The sequence below is a fragment of the Oncorhynchus masou genome, chromosome 24 (genome assembly GCF_036934945.1).
Source record: "Oncorhynchus masou masou isolate Uvic2021 chromosome 24, UVic_Omas_1.1, whole genome shotgun sequence".
Lineage (NCBI taxonomy): Eukaryota > Metazoa > Chordata > Actinopteri > Salmoniformes > Salmonidae > Oncorhynchus > Oncorhynchus masou.
Window position 1 is genome coordinate 116,299,948 of NC_088235.1, and position 16,145 is coordinate 116,316,092.

Here is a 16,145-nt window from a genome sequence, read left to right on the forward strand (position 1 = left end):
CGCCTCCTCCTGTTGAGGTGTGAAAAGGCGTCCTCTGCCACCGGTTTGAGGTCATCTTGCAGTCCTATGTGGGGAAAAATGCTACGTGAACACACCTTTTACTGTGAAACATACAGGTGGGTGCATGTAAGGTGCCGTATGTATTTGTATAGAGTGTATTTCTGTATGCTGTGAAATACAAGTGGACTACTGTAATATGAAGCATTGTAGGAAGTATACAGTATACTGCTTATATACAGTAACAGTGCTGTGATGGCTTTCCTCCTGGGAAGGAGAGGCGGACCAAAACGCAGCGTGGTTAGAGTTAAACATCTTTAATCAAGATGAATACCGAGAACACTACAACTATACAAAACAATACATGTGACAAAACCAAAACAGTCCTGTGTGGTGAAATAATCACCCACAAATCCCAACACAAAACAGGCTACCTAAATATGGTTCCCAATCAGAGACCATGACTAACACCTGCCTCTGATTGAGTACCATATTAGGCCAAACATAGAAATAGACAAACCAGACACACAACATAGAATGTCCACCCAGCTCACATCCTGACCAACACTAAAACAAGGAAAACACACAAGAACTATGGTCAGAACGTGACATGTGCACTGTACATTGGTGGACATACCTGTTCTCTCTTCGAAAACTTTGAACTATTGAGGTACACGGTTGATCTCCCAATATTCGGCTGCAGCCTTCGACCCGCCTCAGCCATTGTAAGGCCATGATTGACAACATGGTCTACAATAGTGGCCCTTATGTCATCAGATATGCGCCTATGTCCTCTTCTGCCTCTTCCTCTGTTTTGCCTTCCACCACGCATCCTTGCTCCTCTTCTTCCTCCTCTTGGCTGTTGACCCTGTTCGTTTCCTGGTCCATCCATTATTGGAAAATAGCGCACCGCCGCTAACTAGCTAGCCGTTTCACACTGGTTCTCCAGACCACGTCATAATCCATCAGATGTTATTAACAGACTGACATTTGACTGGTTTTTCAACTGTCATGAAATCCTGAACATTTAGCACAGAGTTGATAGTGGTCCAGTATGTGGATTTAGTTTAATTGGAATGACTTTAGTTGATAGTAGTGATGATGTGTGAACCAGAGAAGTGGCTCAGAGTAGAGACCATCTAGGTCCCTATACATACTCCATTAAGTGTAGAGGACTAATGTGCTTATATGAGTGTCTCTGGAAAAGATGGAGCCGTTGGTCTGATTCCAGTAACAACCACACTGAGTCATTCCACAGCTCTGAGAGAGTCAAACATGTTTAGAGGACCACTCCCTCTGCTAATAGAAATGAACCTTTATTTAACTAGGCAAGTCATTTAACAACAAATTGTTATTTACAATCACGGCCTCCCTCCCGGGGAACAGGGGCAGAACGACAGATTTTTGCCTTGTCAGCTCAGGTATTCGATTCAGCAATCTTTCGGTTACTGGCCCAACGCTCTAACCACTAGGCTACCCGCCACCCCAGCAGTTGTCACATAATAAAAAACAGTATTTGTCACATAATTTGTTGGGAAATTAGGGATGATCTGGATTTATACAAAGGGATTTCTCACTGAAATTTTCAAAAACAAATAAAAAAAACTGAGGTTTTTAGTTGTTGAATCTGAACTGTTATTTAAGTGGTTTTCTAGATCAACATGGAGCTGCTGAAAGTGCAGTGGGTTCATATTTCATTTCTGGAAGGCTGTCAAAGATACAGGCAGACAGAGATACAGGCAGACAGAGATACAGGCAGACAGAGATACAGGCAGACAGAGATACAGGCAGACAGAGATACAGGCAGACAGAGATACAGGCAGACAGAAATACAGACAGAAACAGGCAGACAGAGAACAGGCAGACAGAAACAGAAAGGCACAGAGAAACACGTCAAGAGGTTCTGCCATAGAACCTAAGTCCGCATCCCTAGAGGAACCCTATTGCCTATATAGTGCATTACTTTGGACCAGAGCCCTATGGAACCCTATTGCCTATATAGTGCATTACTTTGGACCAGAGCCCTATGGAACCCTATTGCCTATATAGTGCATTACTTTGGACCAGAGCCCTATGGAACCCTATTGCCTATATAGTGCACTACTTTGGACCAGAGCCCTATGGAACCCTATTGCCTATATAGTGCACTACTTTGGACCAGAGCCCTATGGAACCCTATTGCCTATATAGTGCATTACTTTGGACCAGAGCCCTATGGAACCCTATTGCCTATATAGTGCATTACTTTGGACCAGAGCCCTATGGAACCCTATTGCCTATATAGTGCATTACTTTGGACCAGAGCCCTATGGAACCCTATTGCCTATATAGTGCACTACTTTGGACCAGAGCCCTATGGAACCCTATTGCCTATATAGTGCATTACTTTGGACCAGAGCCCTATGGAACCCTATTGCCTATATAGTGCACTACTTTGGACCAGAGCCCTATGGAACCCTATTCCCTATATAGTGCATTACTTTGGACCAGAGCCCTATGGAACCCTATTGCCTATATAGTGCATTACTTTGGACCAGAGCCCTATGGAACCCTATTGCCTATATAGTGCATTACTTTGGACCAGAGCCCTATGGAACCCTATTGCCTATATAGTGCATTACTTTGGACCAGAGCCCTATGGAACCCTATTGCCTATATAGTGCATTACTTTGGACCAGAGCCCTATGGAACCCTATTGCCTATATAGTCCATTACTTTGGACCAGAGCCCTATGGAACCCTATTGCCTATATAGTGCATTACTTTGGACCAGAGCCCTATGGAACCCTATTGCCTATATAGTGCACTACTTTGGACCAGAGCCCTATGGAACCCTATTGCCTATATAGTGCATTACTTTGGACCAGAGCCCTATGGAACCCTATTGCCTATATAGTAAACTACTTTGGACCAGAGCACTATGGAACCCTATTGCCTATATAGTGCATTACTTTGGACCAGAGCCCTATGGAACCCTATTCCCTATATAGTGCATTACTTTGGACCAGAGCCCTATGGAACCCTATTGCCTATATAGTGCATTACTTTGGACCAGAGCCCTATGGAACCCTATTGCCTATATAGTGCATTACTTTGGACCAGAGCCCTATGGAACCCTATTCCCTATATAGTGCATTACTTTGGACCAGAGCCCTATGGAACCCTATTCCCTATATAGTGCATTACTTTGGACCAGAGCCCTATGGAACCCTATTGCCTATATAGTGCATTACTTTGGACCAGAGCCCTATGGAACCCTATTGCCTATATAGTGCATTACTTTGGACCAGAGCCCTATGGAACCCTATTGCCTATATAGTGCATTACTTTGGACCAGAGCCCTATGGAACCCTATTCCCTATATAGTGCATTACTTTGGACCAGAGCCCTATGGAACCCTATTCCCTATATAGTGCATTACTTTAGACCAGAGCCCTATGGAACCCTATTCCCTATATAGTGCATTACTTTGGACCAGAGCCCTATGGAACCCTATTGCCTATATAGTGCACTACTTTAGACCAGAGCCCTATGGAACCCTATTCCCTATATAGTGCATTACTTTGGACCAGAGCGCTATGGAACCCTATTCCCTATATAGTGCATTACTTTGGACCAGAGCCCTATGGAACCCTATTGCCTATATAGTGCATTACTTTGGACCAGAGCCCTATGGAACCCTATTGCCTATATAGTGCATTACTTTGGACCAGAGCCCTATGGAACCCTATTCCCTATATAGTGCATTACTTTGGACCAGAGCCCTATGGAACCATATTCCCTATATAGTGCATTACTTTGGACCAGAGCCCTATGGAACCCTATTCCCTATATAGTGCATTACTTTGGACCAGAGCCCTATGGAACCATATTCCCTATATAGTGCACTACTTTAGACCAGAGCCCTATGGAACCCTATTCCCTATATAGCTGATTACTTTGGACCAGAGCCCTATGGAACCATATTCCCTATATAGTGCACTACTTTAGACCAGAGCCCTATGGAACCCTATTCCCTATATAGTGCATTACTTTGGACCAGAGCCCTATGGAACCATATTCCCTATATAGTGTATTACTTTGGAACAGAGCCCTATGGAACCCTATTCCCTATATAGTGCATTACTTTGGACCAGAGCCCTATGAAACCCTATTCCCTATATAGTGCACTAGTTTTAACCAGAGCCCTATGGAACCCTATTCCCTATATAGTGCACTACTTTGGACCAGAGCCCTATGGAACCATATTCCCTATATAGTGCACTACTTTAGACCAGAGCCCTATGGAATCCTATTCCCTATATAGTGCATTACTTTGGACCAGAGCCCTATGGAACCATATTCCCTATATAGTGCACTACTTTAGACAAGAGCCCTATGGAACCCTATTCCCTATATAGTGCATTACTTTGGACCAGAGCCCTATGGAACCATATTCCCTATATAGTGCATTACTTTGGACCAGAGCCCTATGGAACCCTATTCCCTATATAGTGCATTACTTTGGACCAGAGCCCTATGAAACCCTATTCCCTATATAGTGCACTAGTTTTAACCAGAGCCCTATGGAACCCTATTCCCTATATAGTGCACTACTTTGGACCAGAGCCCTATGGAACCCTATTCCCTATATAGTGCATTACTTTGGACCAGAGCCCTATGGAACCCTATTGCCTATATAGTGCATTACTTTGGACCAGAGCCCTATGGAACCCTATTCCCTATATAGTGCACTACTTTGGACCAGAGCCCTATGGAACCCCATTGCCTATATAGTGCATTACTTTGGACCAGAGCCCTATGGAACCCTATTCCCTATATAGTGCATTACTTTGGACCAGAGCCCTATGGAACCCTATTCCCTATATAGTGCATTACTTTGGACCAGAGCCCTATGGAACCCTATTCCCTATATAGTGCATTACTTTGGACCAGAGCCCTATGGAACCCTATTGACTATATAGTGCATTACTTTGGACCAGAGCCCTATGGAACCCTATTCCCTATATAGCGCATTACTTTGGACCAGAGCCCTATGGAACCCTATTCCCTATATAGTGCATTACTTTGGACCAGAGCCCTATGGAACCCTATTCCCTATATAGTGCATTACTTTGGACCAGAGCCCTATGGAACCCTATTCCCTATATAGTGCATTACTTTGGACCAGAGCCCTATGGAACCCTATTGCCTATATAGTGCATTACTTTGGACCAGAGCCCTATGGAACCCTATTCCCTATATAGTGCATTACTTTGGACCAGAGCCCTATGGAACCCTATTGCCTATATAGTGCATTAATTTGGACCAGAGCCCTATGGAACCCTATTCCCTATATAGTGCATTACTTTGGACCAGAGCCCTATGGAACCCTATTGCCTATATAGTGCATTACTTTGGACCAGAGCCCTATGGAACCCTATTCCCTATATAGTGCATTACTTTGGACCAGAGCCCTATGGAACCCTATTCCCTATATAGTGCATTACTTTGGACCAGAGCCCTATGGAACCCTATTGCCTATATAGTGCATTACTTTGGACCAGAGCCCTATGGAACCCTATTCCCTATATAGTGCACTACTTTGGACCAGAGCCCTATGGAACCCTATTGCCTATATAGTGCATTACTTTGGACCAGAGCCCTATGGAACCCTATTCCCTATATAGTGCATTACTTTGGACCAGAGCCCTATGGAACCCTATTGCCTATATAGTGCATTACTTTGGACCAGAGCCCTATGGAACCCTATTCCCTATATAGTGCATTACTTTGGACCAGAGCCCTATGGAACCCTATTGCCTATATAGTGCATTACTTTGGACCAGAGCCCTATGGAACCCTATTCCCTATATAGTGCATTACTTTGGACCAGAGCCCTATGGAACCCTATTGCCTATATAGTGCATTACTTTGGACCAGAGCCCTATGGAACCCTATTCCCTATATAGTGCATTACTTTGGACCAGAGCCCTATGGAACCCTATTCCCTATATAGTGCATTACTTTGGACCAGAGCACTATGGAACCCTATTGCCTATATAGTGCATTACTTTGGACCAGAGCCCCATGGAACCCTATTGCCTATATAGTGCATTACTTTGGACCAGAGCCCTATGGCACCATATTCCCTATATAGTGCACTACTTTGGACCAGAGCCCTATGGAACCCTATTCCCTACATAGTGCATTACTTTGGACCAGAGCCCTATGGCACCATATTCCCTATATAGTGCACTTCTTTGGACCAGAGCCCTATGGAACCCTATTGCCTATATAGTGCATTACTTTGGACCAGAGCCCTATGGAACCCTATTCCCTATATAGTGCATTACTTTGGACCAGAGCCCTATGGAACCCTATTGCCTATATAGTGCATTACTTTGGACCAGAGCCCTATGGAACCCTATTGCCTATATAGTGCATTACTTTGGACCAGAGCCCTATGGAACCCTATTGCCTATATAGTGCATTACTTTGGACCAGATCCCTATGGAACCCTATTGCCTATATAGTGCATTACTTTGGACCAGAGCCCTATGGAACCCTATTCCCTATATAGTGCATTACTTTGGACCAGAGCCCTATGGAACTCTATTGCCTATATAGTGCATTACTTTGGACCAGAGCCCTATGGAACCCTATTCCCTATATAGTGCATTACTTTGGACCAGAGCCCTATGGAACCCTATTGCCTATATAGTGCATTACTTTGGACCAGAGCCCTATGGCACCATATTCCCTATATAGTGCACTACTTTGGACCAGAGCCCTATGGAACCCTATTCCCTATATAGTGCATTACTTTGGACCAGAGCCCTATGGCACCATATTCCCTATATAGTGCACTACTTTGGACCAGAGCCCTATGAAACCCTATTCCCTATATAGTGCACTAGTTTTAACCAGAGCCCTATGGAACCCTATTCCCTATATAGTGCACTACTTTGGACCAGAGCCCTATGGAACCCTATTCCCTATATAGTGCATTACTTTGGACCAGAGCCCTATGGAACCCTATTCCCTATATAGTGCATTACTTTGGACCAGAGCCCTATGGAACCTATTCCCTATGTAGTGCATTACTTTGGACCAGAGCCCTATTGAACCCTATTGCCTATATAGTGCATTACTTTGGACCAGAGCCCTATGGAACCCTATTGCCTATATAGTGCATTACTTTGGACCAGAGCCCTATGGAACCCTATTCCCTATATAGTGCATTACTTTGGACCAGAGCCCTATGGAACCCTATTGCCTATATAGTGCATTACTTTGGACCAGAGCCCTATGGAACCCTATTCCCTATATAGTGCATTACTTTGGACCAGAGCCCTATGGAACCCTATTCCCTATATAGTGCATTACTTTGGACCAGAGCCCTATGGAACCCTATTGCCTATATAGTGCATTACTTTGGACCAGAGCCCTATGGAACCCTATTGCCTATATAGTGCACTACTTTGGACCAGAGCCCTATGGAACCCTATTGCCTATATAGTGCATTACTTTGGACCAGAGCCCTATGGAACCCTATTCCCTATATAGTGCATTACTTTGGACCAGAGCCCTATGGAACCCTATTGCCTATATAGTGCAATACTTTGGACCAGAGCCCTATGGAACCCTATTGCCTATATAGTGCATTACTTTAGACCAGAGCCCTATGGAACCCTATTCCCTATATAGTGCATTACTTTGGACCAGAGCCCTATGGAACCCTATTCCCTATATAGTGCATTACTTTGGACCAGAGCCCTATGGAACCCTATTGCCTATATAGTGCATTACTTTGGACCAGAGCCCTATGGAACCCTATTGCCTATATAGTGCATTACTTTGGACCAGAGCCCTATGGAACCCTATTCCCTATATAGTGCATTACTTTGGACCAGAGCCCTATGGAACCCTATTGCCTATATAGTGCATTACTTTGGACCAGAGAACTATGGAACCCTATTCCCTATATAGTGCATTACTTTGGACCAGAGCCCTATGGAACCCTATTCCCTATATAGTGCATTACTTTGGACCAGAGCCCTATGGAACCCTATTGCCTATATAGTGCACTACTTTGGACCAGAGCCCTATGGAACCCTATTCCCTATATAGTGCATTACTTTGGACCAGAGCCCTATGGCACCATATTCCCTATATAGTGCACTACTTTGGACCAGAGCCCTATGGAACCCTATTGCCTATATAGTGCATTACTTTGGACCAGAGCCCTATGGAACCCTATTCCCTATATAGTGCACTACTTTGGACCAGAGCCCTATGGAACCCTATTGCCTATATAGTGCATTACTTTGGACCAGAGCCCTATGGAACCCTATTCCCTATATAGTGCATTACTTTGGACCAGAGCCCTATGGAACCCTATTGCCTATATAGTGCATTACTTTGGACCAGAGCCCTATGGAACCCTATTCCCTATATAGTGCATTACTTTGGACCAGAGCCCTATGGAACCCTATTGCCTATATAGTGCACTACTTTGGACCAGAGCCCTATGGAACCCTATTCCCTATATAGTGCATTACTTTGGACCAGAGCCCTATGGCACCATATTCCCTATATAGTGCACTACTTTGGACCAGAGCCCTATGGAACCCTATTCCCTATATAGTGCATTACTTTGGACCAGAGCCCTATGGCACCATATTCCCTATACAGTGCACTACTTTGGACCAGAGCCCTATGAAACCCTATTCCCTATATAGTGCATTACTTTGGACCAGAGCCCTATGGCACAATATTCCCTATATAGTGCACTACTTTGGACCAGAGCCCTATGGAACCCTATTCCCTATATAGTGCATTACTTTGGACCAGAGCCCTATGGATCCCTATTGCCTATATAGTGCATTACTTTGGACCAGAGCCCTATGGAACCCTATTCCCTATATAGTGCATTACTTTGGACCAGAGCCCTATGGAACCCTATTCCCTATATAATGCACTACTTTGGACCAGAGCCCTATGGATCCCTATTCCCTATATAGTGCATTACTTTGGACCAGAGCCCTATGGAACCCTATTCCCTATATAGTGCATTACTTTGGACCAGAGCCCTATGGAACCCTATTCCCTATATAGTGCATTACTTTGGACCAGAGCCCTATGGAACCCTATTGCCTATATAGTGCATTACTTTGGACCAGAGCCCTATGGAACCCTATTCCCTATATAGTGCATTACTTTGGACCAGAGCCCTATGGAACCCTATTGCCTATATAGTGCATTACTTTGGACCAGAGCCCTATGGAACCCTATTGCCTATATAGTGCATTACTTTGGACCAGAGCCCTATGGAACCCTATTGCCTATATAGTGCATTACTTTGGACCAGAGCCCTATGGAACCCTATTGCCTATATAGTGCATTACTTTGGACCAGAGCCCTATGGAACCCTATTGCCTATATAGTGCATTACTTTGGACCAGAGCCCTATGGAACCCTATTGCCTATATAGTGCATTACTTTGGACCAGAGCCCTATGGAACCCTATTGCCTATATAGTGCATTACTTTGGACCAGAGCCCTATGGAACCCTATTCCCTATATAGTGCATTACTTTGGACCAGAGCCCTATGGCACCATATTCCCTATATAGTGCACTACTTTGGACCAGAGCCCTATGGAACCCTATTCCCTATATAGTGCATTACTTTGGACCAGAGCCCTATGGCACCATATTCCCTATATAGTGCACTACTTTGGACCAGAGCCCTATGAAACCCTATTCCCTATATAGTGCACTAGTTTTAACCAGAGCCCTATGGAACCCTATTCCCTATATAGTGCACTACTTTGGACCAGAGCCCTATGGAACCCTATTCCCTATATAGTGCATTACTTTGGACCAGAGCCCTATGGAACCCTATTCCCTATATAGTGCATTACTTTGGACCAGAGCCCTATGGAACCTATTCCCTATATAGTGCATTACTTTGGACCAGAGCCCTATTGAACCCTATTGCCTATATAGTGCATTACTTTGGACCAGAGCCCTATGGAACCCTATTGCCTATATAGTGCATTACTTTGGACCAGAGCCCTATGGAACCCTATTCCCTATATAGTGCATTACTTTGGACCAGAGCCCTATGGAACCCTATTGCCTATATAGTGCATTACTTTGGACCAGAGCCCTATGGAACCCTATTCCCTATATAGTGCATTACTTTGGACCAGAGCCCTATGGAACCCTATTCCCTATATAGTGCATTACTTTGGACCAGAGCCCTATGGAACCCTATTGCCTATATAGTGCATTACTTTGGACCAGAGCCCTATGGAACCCTATTGCCTATATAGTGCACTACTTTGGACCAGAGCCCTATGGAACCCTATTGCCTATATAGTGCATTACTTTGGACCAGAGCCCTATGGAACCCTATTCCCTATATAGTGCATTACTTTGGACCAGAGCCCTATGGAACCCTATTGCCTATATAGTGCAATACTTTGGACCAGAGCCCTATGGAACCCTATTGCCTATATAGTGCATTACTTTAGACCAGAGCCCTATGGAACCCTATTCCCTATATAGTGCATTACTTTGGACCAGAGCCCTATGGAACCCTATTCCCTATATAGTGCATTACTTTGGACCAGAGCCCTATGGAACCCTATTGCCTATATAGTGCATTACTTTGGACCAGAGCCCTATGGAACCCTATTGCCTATATAGTGCATTACTTTGGACCAGAGCCCTATGGAACCCTATTCCCTATATAGTGCATTACTTTGGACCAGAGCCCTATGGAACCCTATTGCCTATATAGTGCATTACTTTGGACCAGAGAACTATGGAACCCTATTCCCTATATAGTGCATTACTTTGGACCAGAGCCCTATGGAACCCTATTGCCTATATAGTACATTACTTTGGACCAGAGCCCTATGGAACCCTATTGCCTATATAGTGCACTACTTTGGACCAGAGCCCTATGGAACCCTATTCCCTATATAGTGCATTACTTTGGACCAGAGCCCTATGGAACCCTATTCCCTATATAGTGCATTACTTTGGACCAGAGCCCTATGGATCCCTATTCCCTATATAGTGCATTACTTTGGACCAGAGCCCTATGGAACCCTATTCCCTATATAGTGCATTACTTTGGACCAGAGCCCTATGGAACCCTATTCCCTATATAGTGCATTACTTTGGACCAGAGCCCTATGGATCCCTATTCCCTATATAGTGCATTACTTTGGACCAGAGCCCTATGGAACCCTATTCCCTATATAGTGCATTACTTTGGACCAGAGCCCTATGGAACCCTATTCCCTATATAGTGCATTACTTTGGACCAGAGCCCTATGGATCCCTATTCCCTATATAGTGCATTACTTTGGACCAGAGCCCTATGGAACCCTATTCCCTATATAGTGCATTACTTTGGACCAGAGCCCTATGGAACCCTATTCCCTATATAGTGCATTACTTTGGACCAGAGCCCTATGGAACCCTATTCCCTATATAGTGCATTACTTTGGACCAGAGCCCTATGGAACCCTATTCCCTATATAGTGCATTACTTTGGACCAGAGCCCTATGGAACCCTATTCCCTATACAGTGCATTACTTTGGACCAGAGCCCTATGGAACCCTATTGCCTATATAGTGCATTACTTTGGACCAGAGCCCTATGGAACCCTATTCCCTATATAGTGCATTACTTTGGACCAGAGCCCTATGGAACCCTATTGCCTATATAGTGCATTACTTTGGACCAGAGCCCTATGGAACCCTATTCCCTATATAGTGCATTACTTTGGACCAGAGCCCTATGGAACCCTATTCCCTATATAGTGCATTACTTTGGACCAGAGCCCTATGGAACCCTATTGCCTATATAGTGCATTACTTTGGACCAGAGCCCCATGGAACCCTATTGCCTATATAGTGCATTACTTTGGACCAGAGCCCTATGGCACCATATTCCCTATATAGTGCACTACTTTGGACCAGAGCCCTATGGAACCCTATTCCCTACATAGTGCATTACTTTGGACCAGAGCCCTATGGCACCATATTCCCTATATAGTGCACTTCTTTGGACCAGAGCCCTATGGAACCCTATTGCCTATATAGTGCATTACTTTGGACCAGAGCCCTATGGAACCCTATTCCCTATATAGTGCATTACTTTGGACCAGAGCCCTATGGAACCCTATTGCCTATATAGTGCATTACTTTGGAGCAGAGCCCTATGGAATCCTATTGCCTATATAGTGCATTACTTTGGACCAGAGCCCTATGGAACCCTATTGCCTATATAGTGCATTACTTTGGACCAGAGCCCTATGGAACCCTATTGCCTATATAGTGCATTACTTTGGACCAGAGCCCTATGGAACCCTATTCCCTATATAGTGCATTACTTTGGACCAGAGCCCTATGGAACCCTATTGCCTATATAGTGCATTACTTTGGACCAGAGCCCTATGGAACCCTATTCCCTATATAGTGCATTACTTTGGACCAGAGCCCTATGGAACCCTATTGCCTATATAGTGCATTACTTTGGACCAGAGCCCTATGGCACCATATTCCCTATATAGTGCACTACTTTGGACCAGAGCCCTATGGAACCCTATTCCCTATATAGTGCATTACTTTGGACCAGAGCCCTATGGCACCATATTCCCTATATAGTGCACTACTTTGGACCAGAGCCCTATGAAACCCTATTCCCTATTTAGTGCACTAGTTTTAACCAGAGCCCTATGGAACCCTATTCCCTATATAGTGCACTACTTTGGACCAGAGCCCTATGGAACCCTATTCCCTATATAGTGCATTACTTTGGACCAGAGCCCTATGAAACCCTATTCCCTATATAGTGCATTACTTTGGACCAGAGCCCTATGGAACCCTATTCCCTATATAGTGCATTACTTTGGACCAGAGCCCTATTGAACCCTATTGCCTATATAGTGCATTACTTTGGACCAGAGCCCTATGGAACCCTATTGCCTATATAGTGCATTACTTTGGACCAGAGCCCTATGGAACCCTATTCCCTATATAGTGCATTACTTTGGACCAGAGCCCTATGGAACCCTATTGCCTATATAGTGCATTACTTTGGACCAGAGCCCTATGGAACCCTATTCCCTATATAGTGCATTACTTTGGACCAGAGCCCTATGGAACCCTATTCCCTATATAGTGCATTACTTTGGACCAGAGCCCTATGGAACCCTATTGCCTATATAGTGCATTACTTTGGACCAGAGCCCTATGGAACCCTATTGCCTATATAGTGCACTACTTTGGACCAGAGCCCTATGGAACCCTATTGCCTATATAGTGCATTACTTTGGACCAGAGCCCTATGGAACCCTATTCCCTATATAGTGCATTACTTTGGACCAGAGCCCTATGGAACCCTATTGCCTATATAGTGCAATACTTTGGACCAGAGCCCTATGGAACCCTATTGCCTATATAGTGCATTACTTTAGACCAGAGCCCTATGGAACCCTATTCCCTATATAGTGCATTACTTTGGACCAGAGCCCTATGGAACCCTATTCCCTATATAGTGCATTACTTTGGACCAGAGCCCTATGGAACCCTATTGCCTATATAGTGCATTACTTTGGACCAGAGCCCTATGGAACCCTATTGCCTATATAGTGCATTACTTTGGACCAGAGCCCTATGGAACCCTATTCCCTATATAGTGCATTACTTTGGACCAGATCCCTATGGAACCCTATTGCCTATATAGTGCATTACTTTGGACCAGAGAACTATGGAACCCTATTCCCTATATAGTGCATTACTTTGGACCAGAGCCCTATGGAACCCTATTCCCTATATAGTGCATTACTTTGGACCAGAGCCCTATGGAACCCTATTGCCTATATAGTGCACTACTTTGGACCAGAGCCCTATGGAACCCTATTCCCTATATAGTGCATTACTTTGGACCAGAGCCCTATGGCACCATATTCCCTATATAGTGCACTACTTTGGACCAGAGCCCTATGGAACCCTATTGCCTATATAGTGCATTACTTTGGACCAGAGCCCTATGGAACCCTATTCCCTATATAGTGCACTACTTTGGACCAGAGCCCTATGGAACCCTATTGCCTATATAGTGCATTACTTTGGACCAGAGCCCTATGGAACCCTATTCCCTATATAGTGCATTACTTTGGACCAGAGCCCTATGGAACCCTATTGCCTATATAGTGCATTACTTTGGACCAGAGCCCTATGGAACCCTATTCCCTATATAGTGCATTACTTTGGACCAGAGCCCTATGGAACCCTATTGCCTATATAGTGCATTACTTTGGACCAGAGCCCTATGGCACCATATTCCCTATATAGTGCACTACTTTGGACCAGAGCCCTATGGAAACCTATTCCCTATATAGTGCATTACTTTGGACCAGAGCCCTATGGCACCATATTCCCTATATAGTGCACTACTTTGGACCAGAGCCCTATGAAACCCTATTCCCTATATAGTGCATTACTTTGGACCAGAGCCCTATGGCACCATATTCCCTATATAGTGCACTACTTTGGACCAGAGCCCTATGGAACCCTATTCCCTATATAGTGCATTACTTTGGACCAGAGCCCTATGGATCCCTATTGCCTATATAGTGCATTACTTTGGACCAGAGCCCTATGGAACCCTATTCCCTATATAGTGCATTACTTTGGACCAGAGCCCTATGGAACCCTATTCCCTATATAGTGCACTACTTTGGACCAGAGCCCTATGGATCCCTATTCCCTATATAGTGCATTACTTTGGACCAGAGCCCTATGGAACCCTATTCCCTATATAGTGCATTACTTTGGACCAGAGCCCTATGGAACCCTATTCCCTATATAGTGCATTACTTTGGACCAGAGCCCTATGGAACCCTATTCCCTATATAGTGCATTACTTTGGACCAGAGCCCTATGGAACCCTATTCCCTATATAGTGCATTACTTTGGACCAGAGCCCTATGGAACCCTATTCCCTATATAGTGCATTACTTTGGACCAGAGCCCTATGGAACCCTATTCCCTATATAGTGCATTACTTTGGACCAGAGCCCTATGGAACCCTATTCCCTATATAGTGCAATACTTTGGACCAGAGCCCTATGGAACCCTATTCCCTATATAGTGCACTACTTTGGACCAGAGCCCTATGGAACCCTATTGCCTATATAGTGCATTACTTTAGACCAGAGCCCTATGGAACCCTATTCCCTATATAGTGCATTACTTTGGACCAGAGCCCTATGGAACCCTATTCCCTATATAGTGCATTACTTTGGACCAGAGCCCTATGAAACCCTATTCCCTATATAGTGCATTACTTTGGACCAGAGCCCTATGGAACCCTATTCCCTATATAGTGCATTACTTTGGACCAGAGCCCTATTGAACCCTATTGCCTATATAGTGCATTACTTTGGACCAGAGCCCTATGGAACCCTATTGCCTATATAGTGCATTACTTTGGACCAGAGCCCTATGGAACCCTATTCCCTATATAGTGCATTACTTTGGACCAGAGCCCTATGGAACCCTATTGCCTATATAGTGCATTACTTTGGACCAGAGCCCTATGGAACCCTATTCCCTATATAGTGCATTACTTTGGACCAGAGCCCTATGGAACCCTATTCCCTATATAGTGCATTACTTTGGACCAGAGCCCTATGGAACCCTATTGCCTATATAGTGCATTACTTTGGACCAGAGCCCTATGGAACCCTATTGCCTATATAGTGCACTACTTTGGACCAGAGCCCTATGGAACCCTATTGCCTATATAGTGCATTACTTTGGACCAGAGCCCTATGGAACCCTATTCCCTATATAGTGCATTACTTTGGACCAGAGCCCTATGGAACCCTATTGCCTATATAGTGCAATACTTTGGACCAGAGCCCTATGGAACCCTATTGCCTATATAGTGCATTACTTTAGACCAGAGCCCTATGGAACCCTATTCCCTATATAGTGCATTACTTTGGACCAGAGCCCTATGGAACCCTATTCCCTATATAGTGCATTACTTTGGACCAGAGCCCTATGGAACCCTATTGCCTATATAGTGCATTACTTTGGACCAGAGCCCTATGGAACCCTATTGCCTATATAGT